Source organism: Numida meleagris, chromosome 3, assembly GCF_002078875.1.
Source record: "Numida meleagris isolate 19003 breed g44 Domestic line chromosome 3, NumMel1.0, whole genome shotgun sequence".
Classification (NCBI taxonomy): domain Eukaryota; kingdom Metazoa; phylum Chordata; class Aves; order Galliformes; family Numididae; genus Numida; species Numida meleagris.
The window spans coordinates 82,019,279-82,036,938 of record NC_034411.1 but is presented as its reverse complement, the minus strand read 5'-3'; positions in this window follow the sequence as shown (position 1 = coordinate 82,036,938).

Below are 17,660 nucleotides of genomic sequence, written 5' to 3'. Positions count from 1 at the left end.
GAAAATCACAAGAGTGAATCATAGAATCCTTAGAGTTGGAAGGGACCTTTAAAGGCCATCTAGTCCAACTCCCCTGCAATGAACAGAGACACTACAGCTAGATCAGGTTGCCCAGGGCCTTATCCAGCCTTGTCTTGAACGTCTCCAGGGATGGGGCATCAACCATATCTCTAAGCAACCTGTTCTAGTGCCTCACCACCCTTGCTGTAGAAGACTTCTTCCTTATATCCAGCCTGAATCTACCCTCTTTAAGCTTGAAGCCATTTCCCCTTGCTCTATCATCACAGAGTGATGCTAAAGAGTCTGCCCCCTTCTTTCCTGTAGCTCCTCTTTAGATACTGAAAGGCTTCTATCAGGTCAACACGGAGCCTTCTCCATGCTGAACAGCCCCAGCTCTCTCAGCCTGTCCTCACAGGAGAGGTGTTCCATCCCTTGGATCATTTTTGTGTCCCTCCTCTGGACGCGCTCCAACAGGTCCATGTCTCTTCTATACTGAGGACTCCACATCTGGATGCAGTACTCCAGAATAAATATATCTTCAATATGACAGTTACCATGATAAAGTCATGGAGAAAATCTTAGTTCTACCTATTCATTTACCTGTCCTTTCACATATGAGCATGTATTCTTTTTTAGCAGACTCTTTGTTCCTTTCTTTTTTTCTCTGCTTACATCTGTTCAGTTGTGTTTGTGGAAACCTCCTGTTTGGCCTCTATTATTCATTATTCTTTATTCATTATTCATTATTCTAAATACAGGTGTACAGCAAACAGCACAGATCCGGGGGTCTTTAAGTAAGTCTCTGAAACATTTGCAGTAAAAATGTTATCCTTTGGTGATGTACAAGTATTACTTATTTTGATACAAATGGTAGGAGGCAGCAATATTTTATATAACTGGAATGACAGTTTTTAGCAGTGCCTCAAATGAACCTGCAATAACGTAGAACAATGCATTCAGGCTTTAATTCTGACCTGTACTATCAATCTTGATTTGTATGCTGGGTTGGAATTCAGGACTGAGCTTGAGTCCAACTTGCTGATGTTTGTACATCAACACCCACTTTGTGAAAGCATAGGGCTACCTGGGCAGGGAGCTGAAGCCGAGGCTGCTGTGAGAGGAGCAGTCCACAGTCAGGCTGCCACAAAAAGTGCAGAAGGAGTATTCCCCTTCAGACCATTGGCTTTGGGAATTTGAGTCCATACTCAGATGCAGACATTTTAAAAAAGGCAGCATATATTCTAGCACTCATATTTCCCCATTTCAAATAAACTTCTCATTTTGCAGTTAAGCAAGTATATTGTTTATCCACTCATTTTTTTTGCTATGTCCTTATTGTTGAAACTTAGCAAAGGATTGTTCTCAGTTTACAAAATAACCTATTTTTTATTATAGATTTTGGGTTGTTTGTGGATTTTTTGTTTGTTTGTTGTTTTTCAGGCTGTTTTCCCCCTTCTCTAGCGCACTCTGCTGCCAAATAGGCAGTGATCAACACTATGTTTTGGTATGTGAAGAGCAAAATCAATGGCAGAGTAGTCAGACTTTCCTACACTGAAGTTTTAGGCAGCCAAATAGTCTTGCTGATCTTTAAAATGAACAAACAAAAAAGCTTTCCTAGAAAGAGCATCACTGGACAGAGTGTGAAATGTTGAAGGTGACTGTCAGTATCCTGCTTTGATGAATTCTTGTTTGCATTTGGAAAAAAAAAATCTAACATCTGGAATTTTCAGAGCCTTATAGTTGTAGCAACTGATGTCTTTCTGTAGCACAAATTCAGGGCAATAGGGATGACAATGTGACCAGGATCCATTTCTGCAGTATTTCTCTTATCAGTAGACTGTCATATTTGCATAGGACCAAAAACCAACAAACTGTTCCTAGGCCCACTCCTACAACCAGTGAAGTCAACAAGAATAGAATAAAGTCTCATTTTCCTAGTTTTTGAGGGTGAGTGATGGACACTTAAGAAGAAGGTTTCTCTGAAGGCTCAGACTTCTGCATTGTTGTGGATGCCCCCTCCCTGGAAGCATTCAAGGCCAGGCTGGATGGGGCTTTGAGCAACCTGGTCTAGAGGGAGGTGTCCCTGCATGCAGCAGGGGGATTGGAACTGGATGATCTTGGAGGTCCCTTCCAACCTAAGCCATTCTACGATTAATTCTATGATTCATTTAGTTTCAACTCCCCTGCCAAGTGCAGAGTCGCCAACCACTAGACCAAGCTGCCCAGAGCCACGTCCAGCCTGGCCTTGAATGCCTCCAGGAATGGGGCATCCACAACCTCCCTGGGCAACCTGTTCCAGCACATCACCACCCTCTGTGAGAAAAACTTCCTCCTAATATCTAACCTAAACCTCCCCCGTCTCAGTTTAAGACCATTCCCCCTTGTCCTATTGCTACCCACCCTCATGAAAAATCGTTCCCCCTCCTGTTTATACGCACCCTTCAAGTATTGGAAGGCCACAATGAGGTCTCCCCAGAGCCTTCTCTTCTCCAAACTAAACAAGCCCCGTTCCCTCAACCTTTCCTCATAGGAGAGGTTCTCCAGCCCTCTGATCATCTTAGTTGCCCTCCTCTGAACTTGTTCCAAGAGCTCCACATATTTCTTGTGCTGGGGCCCCCAGGCCTGGACACAGTACTCCAGATGGGGCCTCACAAGAGCCGAATAGAAGGGGACCACCACCTCCCTCTCCCTGCTGGCCACTCCTCTTTTAATGCAGCCCAGAACATAGTTGGCCTTCTGGGCTGCCAGCGCATACTGCTGGCTCATGTCCAGCTTCTTGTCCACCAGGACACCCAAGTCCCTCTCCACAGGGCTGCTCTCGAGGAGTTCTTCCCCCAGTTTGCATAAATACCTGGGATTGCCCCAGCCCAAGTGCAGCACCCTGCATTTGGCCTTGTTAAACCTCATGTCAACCTCCCATCATGTCCAATTGATCATAGTTTTTAAGAAGAATTGTACAGTGCTGCCTGTGTGTAATGCACAAGACTGGTGCAAGTTGCTGAACACACAGAAATATTAGTAATAGGGGGCCTAGGGAATAGGATTCTAGGAGTTTCTTAGCTTTTGTGAGCTCAAATCCATCCTTACCACTTCCAGAATTCACAGGCTGACCTTCAGATACAGCACTTTATCTAAATAGCAGCTTAGGCAGAAATAAGACAACATGAGTCCTTCACAAAAAAAGTCAAAATTCACTTCAAAGAATGAGATTTTCATTTCTAAGAGGTTAAGAAAGGCCTGAAAAGTTTATGCCCAGCATAGTGGCAACCAGCTTCAAAGTCACTGATATTTGCATCAGAATTAACTTTTGGCCTATTGGTTCTGCAGGAAGAACAATGAAATCTTGTTGCTGAAAAATACAGCTTTCATCAGGGCATGAAAATAATGTATACACTGCAAAAATGTGTTGCTTCCATGTCTCCTAGGTATCTGATTTTTAAATGCCATTTGTTTTGAGATTGCTCATTATAATCACCATGGAGAAAGCATTGATAACTCAGCCTAGGATATTCTTGTGTGAGACTAATGGTTTTCCTTAGATCAGAATATTTAATGAATAGTGGGGTAGAGGATGAGAGTTCTTGATTATGTCTAACAGCTAAAAAATCACAGATGCAAAGATCTTAGACCCTTTATCTGCCAATGACATTCAATGCTGGCTTGATAGCTAATACTGAAACCCTAACGTTTCTTTGAAGTTTCCTTATTTGCCCCGATTGTCCCTTTACAGAGGGACCTGGATAGACTGGAACGATGGGCCAAGGTAAACTATATGAGTTTCAATAGGGCCAAGTGTCGGGTCCTGCACTTTGGTCACAACAACCCCAGGCAACCCTACAGGCTTGGGGAGGAGTGGCTGGAAAGCTGCCTGACGGAAAGGGACCTTGGTGTGCTGATGGACAGTCGGCTGAATATGAGCCAGCAGTGTGCCCAGGTGGCCAAGAAGGCCAATGGCATCCTGGCTTCTATCAGGAATGGTGTGATGAGCAGGACTAGGGAAGTAATCCTGCCTCTGTACTCGGCATAGGTGAGGCCTCACCTCGAGTACTGTGTTCATTTTTGGGCGCCTCAGTACAGAAAGGACATGGAGGTGCTGGAGCAGGTCCAAAGAAGGGCAACAAGGCTGGTGAAGGGCTTGGAGAATAAGCCCTATGAGGAACGACTAAAGGAATTGGGGCTGTTTAGTCTGGGGAAGAGGAGGCTGAGGGGAGACCTCATTGCTCTCTTCAAATACCTGAAAGGTGATTGCAGTGAGAGCGGGACTGGTCTCTTCTCACTGGTGACAGGTGACAGGACAAGGGGAAATGGCCTCAAGTTGCGCCAGGGAAGGTTTAGGCTGGATATCAGGAAAAACTTCTTTACAGAAAGGGTTGTTAAGCACTGGAACAGGCTCCCCAGGGAGGTGGTTGAGTCACCATCCCTGAATGTGTTTAAAAACTGTTTGGATGTGGTGCTCAGGGACATGATTTAGTGGTGGGTTGTTAGAGCACTATGGTTAGGTTGCGGTTGGACTTGATGATCTTGAAGGTCTTTTCCAACCGGAGCAATTCTATGATTCTATGATTCTATTGACATATGTTCTGTCCATAAATAAATGTTTTTCTTTCTGACATCTTTGCTTTCAAAACCTAAAGCTGCAAGTGACCCCTGAGAATAACCTTTGTTTTTCACAAAGACCCTTTATTTCAGTGGCAATCTCTCTCTGCAGAAGAGCTGGCATCGAAAGTTTTAGCAGCTGTAAGTACTGACTGTGCTCTAAAACCCACCTGATACCAAAGTATTTTACCAGAGCTTTCAGTTTTAGAAGCTGTATTCTGAGGGAAGGAAACATGGAGCTCCTTGTTTCCTTGGAATCTTAGTTCAAGTCTGGCAGTTTCTACAGAAAGGGGCTAGAAACCTCCTTTGTCATTTTAAATTCACATCTCTGTGCAGTAGAATGTTAGCTTTCAGTACATCACAAGAAGTGAAGTCTGTGGTGCTTCAAAAAGCACAGATGAAAACAATTTCTCCTAAGGCTAATAGAAGAAAAAAATACTATTATGATACGTTAGCAATAATATTGACAAATACGTTACTGGCACATATCACTAGGGCTTTTTATCCTATGGATGCCATCGTTAATGGCAGCCTGAAGCTTCTCAGAATGCAAAATACACTAAGAACCTATGAATGAAAGAAAATATACGTCTTCTCTTTTCTGCTGTCTTTTCCTTCTTTTCTCCTCTACTTTCCAGCAGAAAGTCATGTACAGAAGGAGAAACAAAACCACCCAGTTTTCAACGTATATAAGTAAGTGTGATTTTAACTGGCAGATTAGGTGCACAAATAAAGAAAACCCATATGCAAGATATACAGAAGTCACTGTACTGTGAGTGTTAGGACTAGGGTTAAAGGAACTAGTGTTAATGGCAGACCTTTGGCCTCTGCCATGGTCAGAGCTGGGCTCCTTCCAGTGAGAGAAGAGGGCTGAGAAATGGGAGTCAGTGTAAGAGGAAGAGGTCAGTTTGGTTTTCAAAGCAGAAGTAGAAATAGTAGTAGAAGTAGTGGACAGATGCATTTGGCTAAGCTGCCAAAGAAGTAGGATTCTTTTGGTCAGCAGAGCATGGAAAAGTAGGCAGGAAAAGCACTGGAGCAACACTGGGGCTGCATTTTTAAGAAAGAGAACACTAAGCAAGAAAAGCAACTTTTATAAACTCAAGCAGAAAGGTTGTCCAGTTACAAGAATAGTTGAGAGACAGACAAATAACAGGATATGGCTGGTAGAATAAATAGGCGAGGAGTCTAAAGGCATTTCCATGACTCACTGTTGGGCTACCGTAACCAAAAGGGCACAGCAAAATGATTCAAAGGGATGCAAGGAAAATGGAGGCAGAAGAAATAAAAAGGAGGATATAAGCTTTGTAAGGCTGAAGAGAGAAAGAAATGGATGAGATGGAATGATGTCATGGAGAGATACCTTTCTTGGCCAGACAAGTGGAAAACTGAGGTACATAGATTATAGTTCTGTTTATGGTCTGCTGCCAGCAACTGCTTGTTTACAGCACCGAGGGTTGAGATGACAGCTGTACTTTAATACGACGGGAAACCTTATTTCACAGTAAGTCTGATTGGTCTGGCGAGGGACCACATCTGGTAGTAAAGGAGGTCTGAAGAGCCTTTTAAATCTTGCACACATGTAAAAAGAACAAAAGTGGGAAAAGAAGAATATATCTTTCTTCTTCAGATTTATGATGCTGGAGAAGAAGAATTCTTTTTTTCCAAGAATCATTGCTAGATGCTGGTGGAAGCAAACAAAATCAAACAGGCCACTTAGAAATCAAAGCATATGTTAAAATGAAGGATTTGTTTTTGTCCTTACCAAGAGTAAAAGCTGAAATGAACCTGGGCCTGCTGTTACCATGTAAGTGCTTGAAATGAAATAAACAGTTTTCTGTCTGAACGGCTATCCCCATGGCAATAGCAGAGGATCTTGCACATTGAGGAGTGAAAGGAATGAACAGATCAGAAGAAAGGACAGCAGATCCTGACACAGCCCAGGGTACAGGATGTATGCTTAGAATTGTGCTGTGAAGGATACATGCAGAAGGAACAGTCCCTATATTTCCAGGGTTTATCAGTAATATGATATAGGACCACTCTGCAAGTCAGGCAAGGACAAGAAGAACTTTTGTTAATTTTAGAAGCTCTGGGATTATTGTGTCTGGAGCATTAAAAGTGCATTATTTAATGAGTGTCTAAAACTTTTATTAACTCCTCTTCAGTTACATTTATTTTCTATCCCATGGCTCAAACACAGCCTGGATAGTTACCAGGATAAACTTTAAAGCCAGCGGGAGCTGTGCCTACTTATTCCAAGGTTGGATAGAAGCTCTCTAGCTGCAGCTCTTAACTGAATAACCCTTGCAAAGCTGTAGCAGAGCCTTGTATGGATTAATGATATATTTTTTCCAGTTCTGCTGTAAAACAGGAAAAAAGAAAGAAAAATGTCATTGGCACCAACCAAATTCTAAGTTTTAATTCTGGCTTGAACCAAAAAAAAGATGTCCTGACACAGAATGTTCCCATTTGGCGCAAACAAAAACATGAAAGTATTTGGAAGAAAAGCCAAAGAAATAAAGCACTAGCTTCATAAAATATGATGTGGCAATTTCACATCCTTCTTCATGCATTCAGAGATCAGATTTCTCACACAAGGTATGGCAGCCTGAATTTCTTCCTCTCCCCCATATCTTCAAAGAAGGCCCAACTCTCTAGACTGGCAGGCCAGCTCCAGATTGAGCTTTCTCTCTAGCTCTTGTTGATGTTCTTATGTTCCACTACAAAAAAAAAAAGAATATATTCTTTAAATCACACAGTGGAAGTGAGGACTACTTGTTTTCTTGATTTTCACCAGGAAGATAAGAAAGCAGATTTCGTTTCCCATAGGGAGCAAATGGAACTTCATTTGCATCCATAGTATCCTTCATATTCCTGAAAAATCCGGAAAAGCTCCAGTTCTTGAGCCCTTATGTGAGCAGGGAACTATATTATTTTTTCTTCTATTCTGGTTTTGAGTGTCTGGTTCACAAAGCGAACAAACCAACCAACCCACTTAAAGCTATTCAATACATCTGGATTGAATTTATTATTTTAGTTCAGGCTGATCAAAAACCTACTATTGTTGATTGTTAGTCACTGGAAAAAAAGCAACCAAGCTGGTGTTGAAGGCTCCCCAGATGATATCTACAAATCTGTCCAATTTCATATTCATTGTGTAGCACCCTAGTTTTTATCTCTTCTTACCCCCAAAATTCTCTCAGTTAAAATAAGGAGAGGTGATATGTGGATTTTCCAGGCAGAACCTGGAAATAAAATAATCAATTCTGATAGTGCTATATGACAGCTTTGGACACTTCAGTGGAAAGAGCCATCCCCCCACAATACCTACATGGAAGGATCAGTATGAACATATATTTTAAATTGCCATCTGAAATAAGAGCTTAGAAATCAGCGTTTCAGGTGGCCTTTCGCTTGCGATGACTTTTCACTGAAAGAAGCTTAACTATAAAGGAAAAAACCTAAATCACTACTGCCATTACAGGCTTTTCATGATGAGGCATAAATAAGATGCATGAAGAGGAATAAGGTTACAAATTCACACAGTCTAATGGGATGAAAAAGTAAATTCACAGAATTTACTTTCTGTGAATTCACAGTAAATTCACAGAAGGGATCTGCTAGTGCAACTTCCTGCTCAAAGCAAGGTCAGTAGGGGGCAGACCAAGTTCAGGGGTTTTTGGGTGTCTCTGGAAAATGTACAGTCTCTGGGAGACCTGCTGGACTGTGGACTGTCCTCACGTTGTACAAGTTTTTCTTTCCACCCAATCTGAACCCTTCCTGTTGCAGTTTAGCTCCTTTCTCTCTCATCTTGCCTGAACCTGTCTTCTTGATGACCTCCTCACAGGCCCTGAAGGGCTGCTGGTAGGACCCCCTTAAGTCTTCCCTTAATTAACTTAAGAAAACTTAATTAAAGTTTCCTCTTCATCTTTATTTTAGTTTCCTTGTATATATGCATATGGCATGTGCTATGATAGAGTCTCTAATTACCTGAACAAATGCTATGTCTTTCACAAGATTTCATCCTCATTTACTAAAAGGTTGGGTGGCATCTTACTTAAAGGGTAACAACTCATTAAATTTTTATTCTGCTTTGTTCAGCATGTGGTCCCATTTCTTGTTTACAGCACACTCTTAAAATTAACCCCCTAAAGAGGTTTTTCTCATTATCATTAATTCCCTCACAGGTTTCTAAATAGTATTGACTGCGAGACTTGTGTGGGGATTGGAATTTGCATTACTTGAAATTACAGAGAATTGTTTTGTATTTTTAATTTCTGATTTAGAAAACAAAAATGATGCAGTAAAACATTTTTAAATTACAGCTTTACCATAATGGTGGAATAGCTTGGAACAAAACAATAATTGTTATGCAGCATGATTTTTTTTCACAGTTTTGTAATTTCAGATACCAGGTGGCCTGAAGGTATATTATGCTTATTTTACAAGTTAGAAATTGAAGCACGGAAGAAGAAAGTTCTAGAGTATCCACACATTTTGTAAGTCTAAACTGAAATGTCTGAGAATAAGGATAAACAGAGAACTGAGTATGCTTCAGAGTCCTGAGCCCCTGTGCTCTTCCAAGTAATGGGGGTGAAGAGGTTTGAACATTAACAAGATGATGAGGTTCTAGAAAGAGAGGAGAAGAGAACTGAGTCTTCACTGTTAGTCTGTGAGGGTCTGCACAAGGAAAAGTATCTAGAATTAATTAAATTTCCAGCTGTTTTAGAGGACTGAGTGCAATTCATACATTTGCTGGGAAGGAGAGCTGCCAAAAGATGATATTCTGTTTACAAGTGCAGCACAAAACCAAAAATAACTGAGGGTTTTCTGATTTAGCTAGCCTGCTCTTAGTATGCAGCAATATACACAACAGTTTGTAGAGAACAGCGCACAGAAGGAACCAGCATCTCTGCATGGACCAGTATCTGCGTCCTCTACAGGAGCAGTGGGGCATGGAAGGGCAATGGTGCCCAGCTCCTCAGGAGCACATCAGAGACCTCATCCCAGAGTGACTTCCCAAGGGTGGATGCATCTCTGCAGCTGGAGCTGTCAGGACATCCAGAGCCTCTTCACAGGTGCCCAGGGCAGAGAGACTCCATTCTTGCCCATGCCACCAAGTAAGGCAGCTGCAAGAGTCAGGAGGCTGTTATATCAGTAGGGATGGCCAATGGGAGAATGACCGGAACTTCTCCAAAACCCTGCAGGAACCAGAGCCCTTTCATCAGCTATTCATGCCTTTGATGAGAGGAAGGCAAAAGGTTTCTGGGATATAGAGACTCCTGTGGAGGCAGAGACTGGATGCTATATCAGGAAAGGATACCAGAAAGACAGCTCCTGCTCCACCTGCACACCTGCAGTCCCAGAGGGAGGTCTGTTCTTTGGTAACAAGGGTGGAACTGAGCTATGTCCACCAAGACCCAAAGCCAGGGATGCGTGAGCCCCTCCCAGTACAGGTGATTGAGGAGAAAATAAGGGGAGACATTCTGATGATCCTGATACCTACAAACATTAATCAGGGGTGTGAATGCTTGGGAGCAGCCTTGACTGTAGCAACCATGAGATGGTGAAATGCAGGATCCTGAGACGAGAAGCAAAGCAAAGAGCAGCATCTCAACCCTGGATTTCAGGAGAGCAGACTTTGGTCAGGGATCTTCTTTGAAGAAACCCACGGGACACAGTCCTGCAGAGAAGGGTACAGGAGTCAGTTCGTGAGGACCATCTCCTTCAAGCTCAAGACATCCTTCTCCATGTGTAAGCAATCAAGCAAAGGTGCCAGGAGGTCTGCATAGGTGAGCAAGTAGCTCCTCACAAATCTCAAATATAAAATGGAAGTGGAAGCAGGGACAGGTCACACTGGAGGATTACGGAGAGAGACACTCTTTGAGAGTGCATGGATGGGGTTAGAAAAGCCGGAATCTGCATGGAGTTGAATATGGTGTGGGATGTGAAGGAAAACAAAAAAGGCTTCTACACTTAAAACAGCAGCAGAAGATTAGGGACATTGTGGGACTGCAGCTGAATGAGGGAGGTGGCCTGGTGATAACAACATGGAAAAGTGTGATGTACTCATTGCCTTCTTGTCCTGTCTTTAGCGATAAGAACAGCCTTCAAGTATCCCAGTCTACTGAGATCAGTGGGAAAGTCTGGAGCAAGAGGGACTTACCCATGGTGGAGGATGATTACAGGAGGAAGGTTTTAAATAAACTGGACGTGCATTAATTCCATGGACCTGACAGTTTGCCCCCATGAATGCTGAAGGAGCTGATGTCATTGCAAGGTCACTCTCAGTTATCTTGGAAAACTCACTGGGGGAGATACTTAATGACTGGAAGAATGCAAATGTCACCTCTATCTCGGAGAAGGGCAAGAAGGAGGATTTCAGAAACTACAGGTATGTCAGCCTCACCTCAATCCCTGGGAAGATCCTGGAGCAACTAGTCCTGGAAATCATACCCAGACACTCAGGTCAAGTGGGTGACTGGGAGTAATCAGCATGAATTTATGAAGCGAGTGTAATTCCTGGCTGACCTGACTGCCTGCTATGTCTAGATGATTGGTTTGGTGAATGACCAGAGAGCATTACTTATCTTGACCTTAGCAAGGCTTTTGACACTGACTCTGATAACACAGACAAACTGATGAAATATAGATCAGATAAGTGGGCAGTGAGGTAAATTAAAAAAATGACTGAACTAATGTGAGATGAAGAACCTTACGATCAGTGACAATATGACTCATTCTCCAGCTTTCTCTCAGTATTCTCCTTTAAAATATTCTCAGAATCCTTCTGCCTTAAGTTTTCTTTCTACTTTCTTTTGCATTTTGATGGATTTTGCTAAGATTTTTCCATATGTTCTAGAGTGTAGGTCTTATTACTACTTGGAATCTGTGTGGGCTTATGCTGAGGCCAAAATAAGGTATATGAAATCTATAGTCCTGTCTATGTTCCCAGAAACGGATGGCAAGAAAAACAGTATCATGAGGTCAAGGTTCCCTTGCCATAGTGCCATAGCTTTTCTGTCCCAGCTTCCTCCTACCTGGCAGTCAGCAGCGTTTTTACCTGTTTCTTTGAGTTTAATGGTTCTCAGGTATTTTCATCCACAAATTTGTCTAGGTACATTTGAATAATTTCTTTTTTTTTCTATTCCCTGACATCCTGCAGCAATCATTATACAATACTTCCGTTTATAATTACAGCTATTTGCTTTAAAGTTGATGCTTAGATTCATTTCTTTATTCCAGTGTTGTGATTAGTAGATAACCTTCCCAGTTCGCGTTCTCCATGGTGCTTATAATTTCATACTCTTAAAATATTTTCCTAAGGAACCTTTTTTCATTACTAAGGAATGATAATATATCTGCTTATAAAACATTTTTAGTCATTCTCACCACCTTCCTTTCTCACCTTCCGCTGTTCTAATTCTATTAGACCTGTCCATGGGCTGGGAGAACAGGATCATGAGTGGTGCTCAAGTTGTGAGCACACAGTAGCATATTATTGTTTTTCTTTTCCCTTTTCATTATTTGATTTTTTCCCTTTTCTAATAATTTCCAAAGCTTTAAATGCCTAGCAGATGTCTTCCTAGAATAATCCACAAAACTTCCAAAATCCATTTTGTGAGATGTAATAAATGCTTTAGAATCCTTTAGTGAGCATGTCTAGTTAGGGATATTTTTCTCAGTTTGTTTCACATTCGTCTGCAATAAAACTTACCTGTGATTTACAATTTTGCCTGGACCTGTGGTTTTCCCACAAAACCCAGTTGTGTTAGGAAGTGGTTACATTCATTCTTTCTGGCTTTGCTGTGCTTTGGATCTGCTGTACCCACGGCCTGCTGCAGCTACCGCCTCCAAAGGAAATGGCTTGTATATGCTCTTTCAGTATATATTGAGGTGCTCTAACTGTTTCTTCATTGTATTTACCCATCTTGATTAACTGTCTCATCAAAAGACAGTGTTTTTACCCCAATGCTATTGCAATGCTATTTTTAGGAATTACGTTCAAAATCATACAAAGTTTTTGTTGTTGTTCATTTACCTCCAAAAATTTCCAATGCCTAATACCAGCACACAGCAGCGAAGCTATTTTGCTCCACTTTTCTTCAGAAAAAAAATCCTATACTTCCGTGGTGATATTTTTACCTTGACTGAATAGTATGAAATACAGGTGCATGTCAATATCAGTATCTTTATGTAAGCAGTATATTTTTGGCACGAACTTCTTCTAACTGCTTAAGCTAGATGTAATTTAAGCTAGTTAATTACAATTTTAAATTCAAACTTCACAGCAAACTCATTCCTACTGAAAAGCATGCTGTAGTCAGGCGAGGCATACCATGTTCCACAAAAGCTATGTATATGGTCACTTGTTTAAGCAGGGTTGCTGTCTAGTATTGTAATTTCAGAAAAGACAGAAAAACTGTAAAAAAAAAGCCTCAATGGAAAAAACAAACAGCAACAACAAAACGATGTAAAAAAAAATCTGTCTGTAATTCCTTAATGTACCAAGCCCTCCTACATGATGAGCATTGGCTATTTTAGAAGGCTTGCTATATATTCTTTGTACCTGAGGTATGAGTTAGCTTTAATGAAAGTAATTGTTCTTTTTGTGTTAAAGTCTTGTACTATTCTTACATTTCTGATTTGGTAAATCACCCTTACACCTGTTCTACCTGTTCTTTGAAGCATTCTTTTTTTTTTTTTTTTTCTGTAATAGCTTGGGAATCATTATTTTGGTGCTTTCAAATAAAATCTTAAAAGTATTAAAAGCCTTCCTTCACAATGGGGTCTAGGAATACACTGTACCGGTTCTCCAGGGCTGTTTGCATAGGGTCTTGCTCCTAACAATACTGCCAGGGATAATAGTCCTCATTTCCACTGAAATCAGACCACATTTTTAATCAGATTCACAGTACATAACATACCTCTTGACTTAGCTCCATCACACAGTCAAAATGCTCTGAAGTGTGTCTGCAACCACTAATTCTTTCCCCGCTTGGCATTCAATTTGCAAATCATACATTTGTGGCTGAAAAAATAATCTCTATTCTTAGTGGCAGCAGAATGGGTTGCCAGGCCCCTCCTGGCACTGTCAACAAGTGGTTTATGGTCAGTGTCAGCTAATAGCGGCCTCCCATAAATAAAGACATGAAACAGTTTTCACCCATGGACTGAGACCAAAGCCACATTCTTTATTTGATTTCATTGACAGCTTGGTTTTTTGTTCATTCCTATGAAGCTTGCTCTTGGGATTTTTAAGCTTTGACCACACCATTGTAAAGAATTGTGCAATGCTTTTCTTAGAGCCATCAGTGAACAAATTTTTTTTGCATTTATCATCATAGCAACTCATGACTGAAATCTCATCTACCTCTGCAATCTCTTTGTTAAAGATTACGGTCTAGAGTGCTAGTTTTGTCTTTAACTGGATACCAACTTCCTTGAGACCCCTGGTTTATTAAGCATGCAAAAATCATTTGCATTTACCATTTCTGTAAATATTCTTCTCCTTTCTGTGTAATAGAACATGTCTCATTTCAGTGTGACTAGTTTCTTTGTGCTGATGTCTAAAAGAAGGTTTTTATCTCAGCGCTGAATTGTGTGTGCTGAACATTTGTTGGCTCTCCTTGTTGATGTATAATTCTGAGAAAAACAGCCTACTTTGCTATCTCTTGGCCTCAGAGATCACAGAGATTTTTCAAGTGCAATACATAGAATGTAGTTCTGAAATTCTCCCTTTTCTTCCTGGGCTCTCTGGTGACGCTTCCCTGATCATAAGAGTTGGATTATGACAATGTGTTTTCTTCTGTCCATACAGTTGTTTTTGTTTTTTTTTCCTCAGAGAAAATATGTTTGCTTTTGGCACCACTTTTGCTTCTGCTCCTTTGACTGCGCTAAGAGTAATGTGTCATATTAACTCTCAGGCTGGCTGTCCATTTGTCTTCTGCTGCTGCATTGTCCTCCAAGGCTTGTTTGAGCCAGCCATATGCTGGTGTTGGTTGTTCCTCTGTGTGTATGGAATACAGAAGTGTGCATCCATGGCTTTGTATACTTTTTCCATATTCTTGGCATTTGCAGTGCTGTTTGGCAAAGGATACGCTGTGTTTTTTTCCTGTTATTTCTTTGTGGAATTTTATTCTGAGGCTTTCTACACTTTTCTAAATCTTGGGTCGCTCTTTCTAAATGTCTTGCTGGACTCAGGTGTCCCCTCGTAATGCATCTCAGTCGAGCTAGGCTCCATTCCTAGAGGAAAACCAATGTTCTTTGTCCAAAGGTTCATTATTAGGAACTCCACAACAGTCTTCAGTTATTTTGCCTTGCACTTAAATCAAAATTTATCATCTACTATGTGATTTGGTCAGTGTTACATATCTCCCAAACTGCAGCCTCTCACTGTCAGTCTTTGATCAATGATTTTTACTTATTTTTATTTCATAATATGATGAAACCTGTTTCTCCTTAGTTCCACATCATGCAGAGACAGAGACAATAGACACGAGGACAAGGTCAGGATAAAACTACACAAAATCAATAGCTACCTTATTGTTTGTGTAACACAGTGTTAACACAACGTAACACTATGTACAACACTGTATTGAATATAATAAATGCTCAGCTTTCCTGATATTTTTTTCAGTTACCATTGCTCAGACTTCCTAAAACAATTACTTTCAGAAAGTATAACTTCAGCCCTTAAATTCTGACATCTGTGAAAAAACACATACTTTGTGATGCTTTGATCTTTAGTGAAAATTGTTTCAGTTTCTCAGCTGTTTAAGCATTGACAGGAATCTGCTGTCTGTTTGTACTGTCCCTTAAAAATGATATTTCAATCAATTTCCTTGTCTAAAACAGCAAGATGGAAATAAATTAAATTTTGAGCTGCCAAATCATTGAAATAATATGTTCTCAAAATATGAACAGGAAAAGGATATACTTGTTGTCCACTTTCTTCTCCCATTACAACCTACATGAGCCATTCCTCATGCCTTAGCATCTCAGCAGAGAATATGAGCCAGCTCCTGCTTCTAAAGGACAGTCAAATCATTTCCATCACTGAGCAGCGCAGTTTGCTTTTCCATAAAACTTTTATTGTTAGAAGGTTAAGCACGTTAAATTGAAATATAGAATCCCAGAATCCCAGAATGGTTTAGGTTAGGAGGGACCTTAAAGACCATCCAGTTTCAACCCCCTGCCATGGGCAGGGAATTCTCTCGCTACATTAGGCTGCCCAGGGCCCTATACAACCTGACCTTGAAAGCCTCCAGGTACTGGGCATCCACAGCTTCTCCAGGCAGCCTGTGCCTGTGCCTCACCATCCACATCATGAATACTTTGCTTCAGTTCTTACCCTTAAGGACATTCATACTTACTTTTTATTGGTAATTTTTCATGCCTCAGTAAATCAACTCTTCCTCTCCAGGGTGGGAGTGTTTCTTCAGAGGAGTCCTCAGTTGTCACTTGGTTCTCTCATATCAGTCTGCAAGCGTAACTCCAGTACAGCACACCTCCCCTGCCACTACAATCCTCCTCTGGCTTTTTCAGGGAAAAAAAAAGGCAGTTGGAACAAGCAGGCATTGAACAACATGAAGGGCAGGAGCTATTCTACATCTCTACATCATCTGTTAGTAGAGAACTACCATCTTACCACATATCTAACCACTAGATAACAACTTTCCAGCTCACAGTCCTTTACAACTGTGATTTTTGTTGTTTGCTCTCCTGGCTGCCTTGGAGGTGGTGTTCAGTGATTGCAGCACCCACTGATGTCCCCTGAGTTCCCTCAGAGCACAGCTCTGGGCTCTCCACGTAGCAGAGCTGTGCTGTAGGCAGCCTCAGCTGGAGCCCTTGGCACAGATGGCTCCTGGACACCAAGTCCTACATGCCCGTATGGTTGCCTGAGCTGGATCTGCTTACTGCTAGTGAGATTTTCATTTTCTCTCTGTGTCTTCCTCAGAAATTAACCATTTCTGTGTCCTAAATCAGCCAGCATTCTAAATGACAGATATAACACTAGTGGCTGTTTGTGTTCTGTGGTGGACTCCCATCAGCGTACTTATTACTGTTTGAACATCTGGATGTTTAAAAAAAAAACCCTACTCACTCCATTTGCATCTTCAGGCAGCATCTTGGCAGAACACACTTTTGGGATTCAATTGACTATTTTATCAGTTTTCATCTTCTGTAGAGTGATTTAGCTCCTTTACAACACACATAGTCTTCTCTGGAAACATCTGAAATGACTGCTGTACAAATTGCTGCAAATACCAGAGGATGAGACATTCTTCTTTCCCTAATTTCTGAGCACAGAGTAATGTATGCAGTGAAGCTGGGCTAGCTGACACCACTTGAGACTCTGGCGCTTTGCCTTTAGACTCAACCACTGCTCCATGCAGAATCCTTTTTTTTCCCTCAAGTAAAGAATCCAGAAAACTGGAATCACAGAGAGGTTTACAAATGAGTCTACAGTTTAAAGCATCAAATCCTCTTTGTTCAGGTGCTCTGTTATCCAGAATTGGAGATCTCATGTTCCTGGAAGGCCTCTGCCCCAAAATGTAAAACAGCTAATGCCATCTTCTGAAGCTCAAACCAATGGACTTCTGCATGAGGTGTATTGTGGACGAGAAAGCTTGCCTGAGCAATGCTTGGCAGACTGGACTCCACAAAAAGGCAGGAAAGAAGAATGAGGAGGAGAGAAATGGGAAGGGAAGGGAAGGGAAGGGAAGGGAAGAGAAGGGAAGGGAAGGGAAGGGTTTAGATTGGACCTTCAGAGATCATCAAGTCCAACTGCCCAAGCACTTCAGGGCTAACCAAAAGTTAAAGCATATTATTGAGGGCTCACTGAGGGATACAGGGCATCAACTACCTCTCTGCAAAGCCTGTTCCAGTCAGTGTTCCTCCACCCTCACAGTAGATGTCCAGATGTTTGACGCAGAGCCCTTGGTCACCATCACACCCATGTATTCAGTGCTTTTGTGATTACAACTATCTTTGGATGTGTGACAAAGAAATTTGACTTGCACTTGAGGTCACTGCAGCCTACTGGATAGGACAGGGTGGGA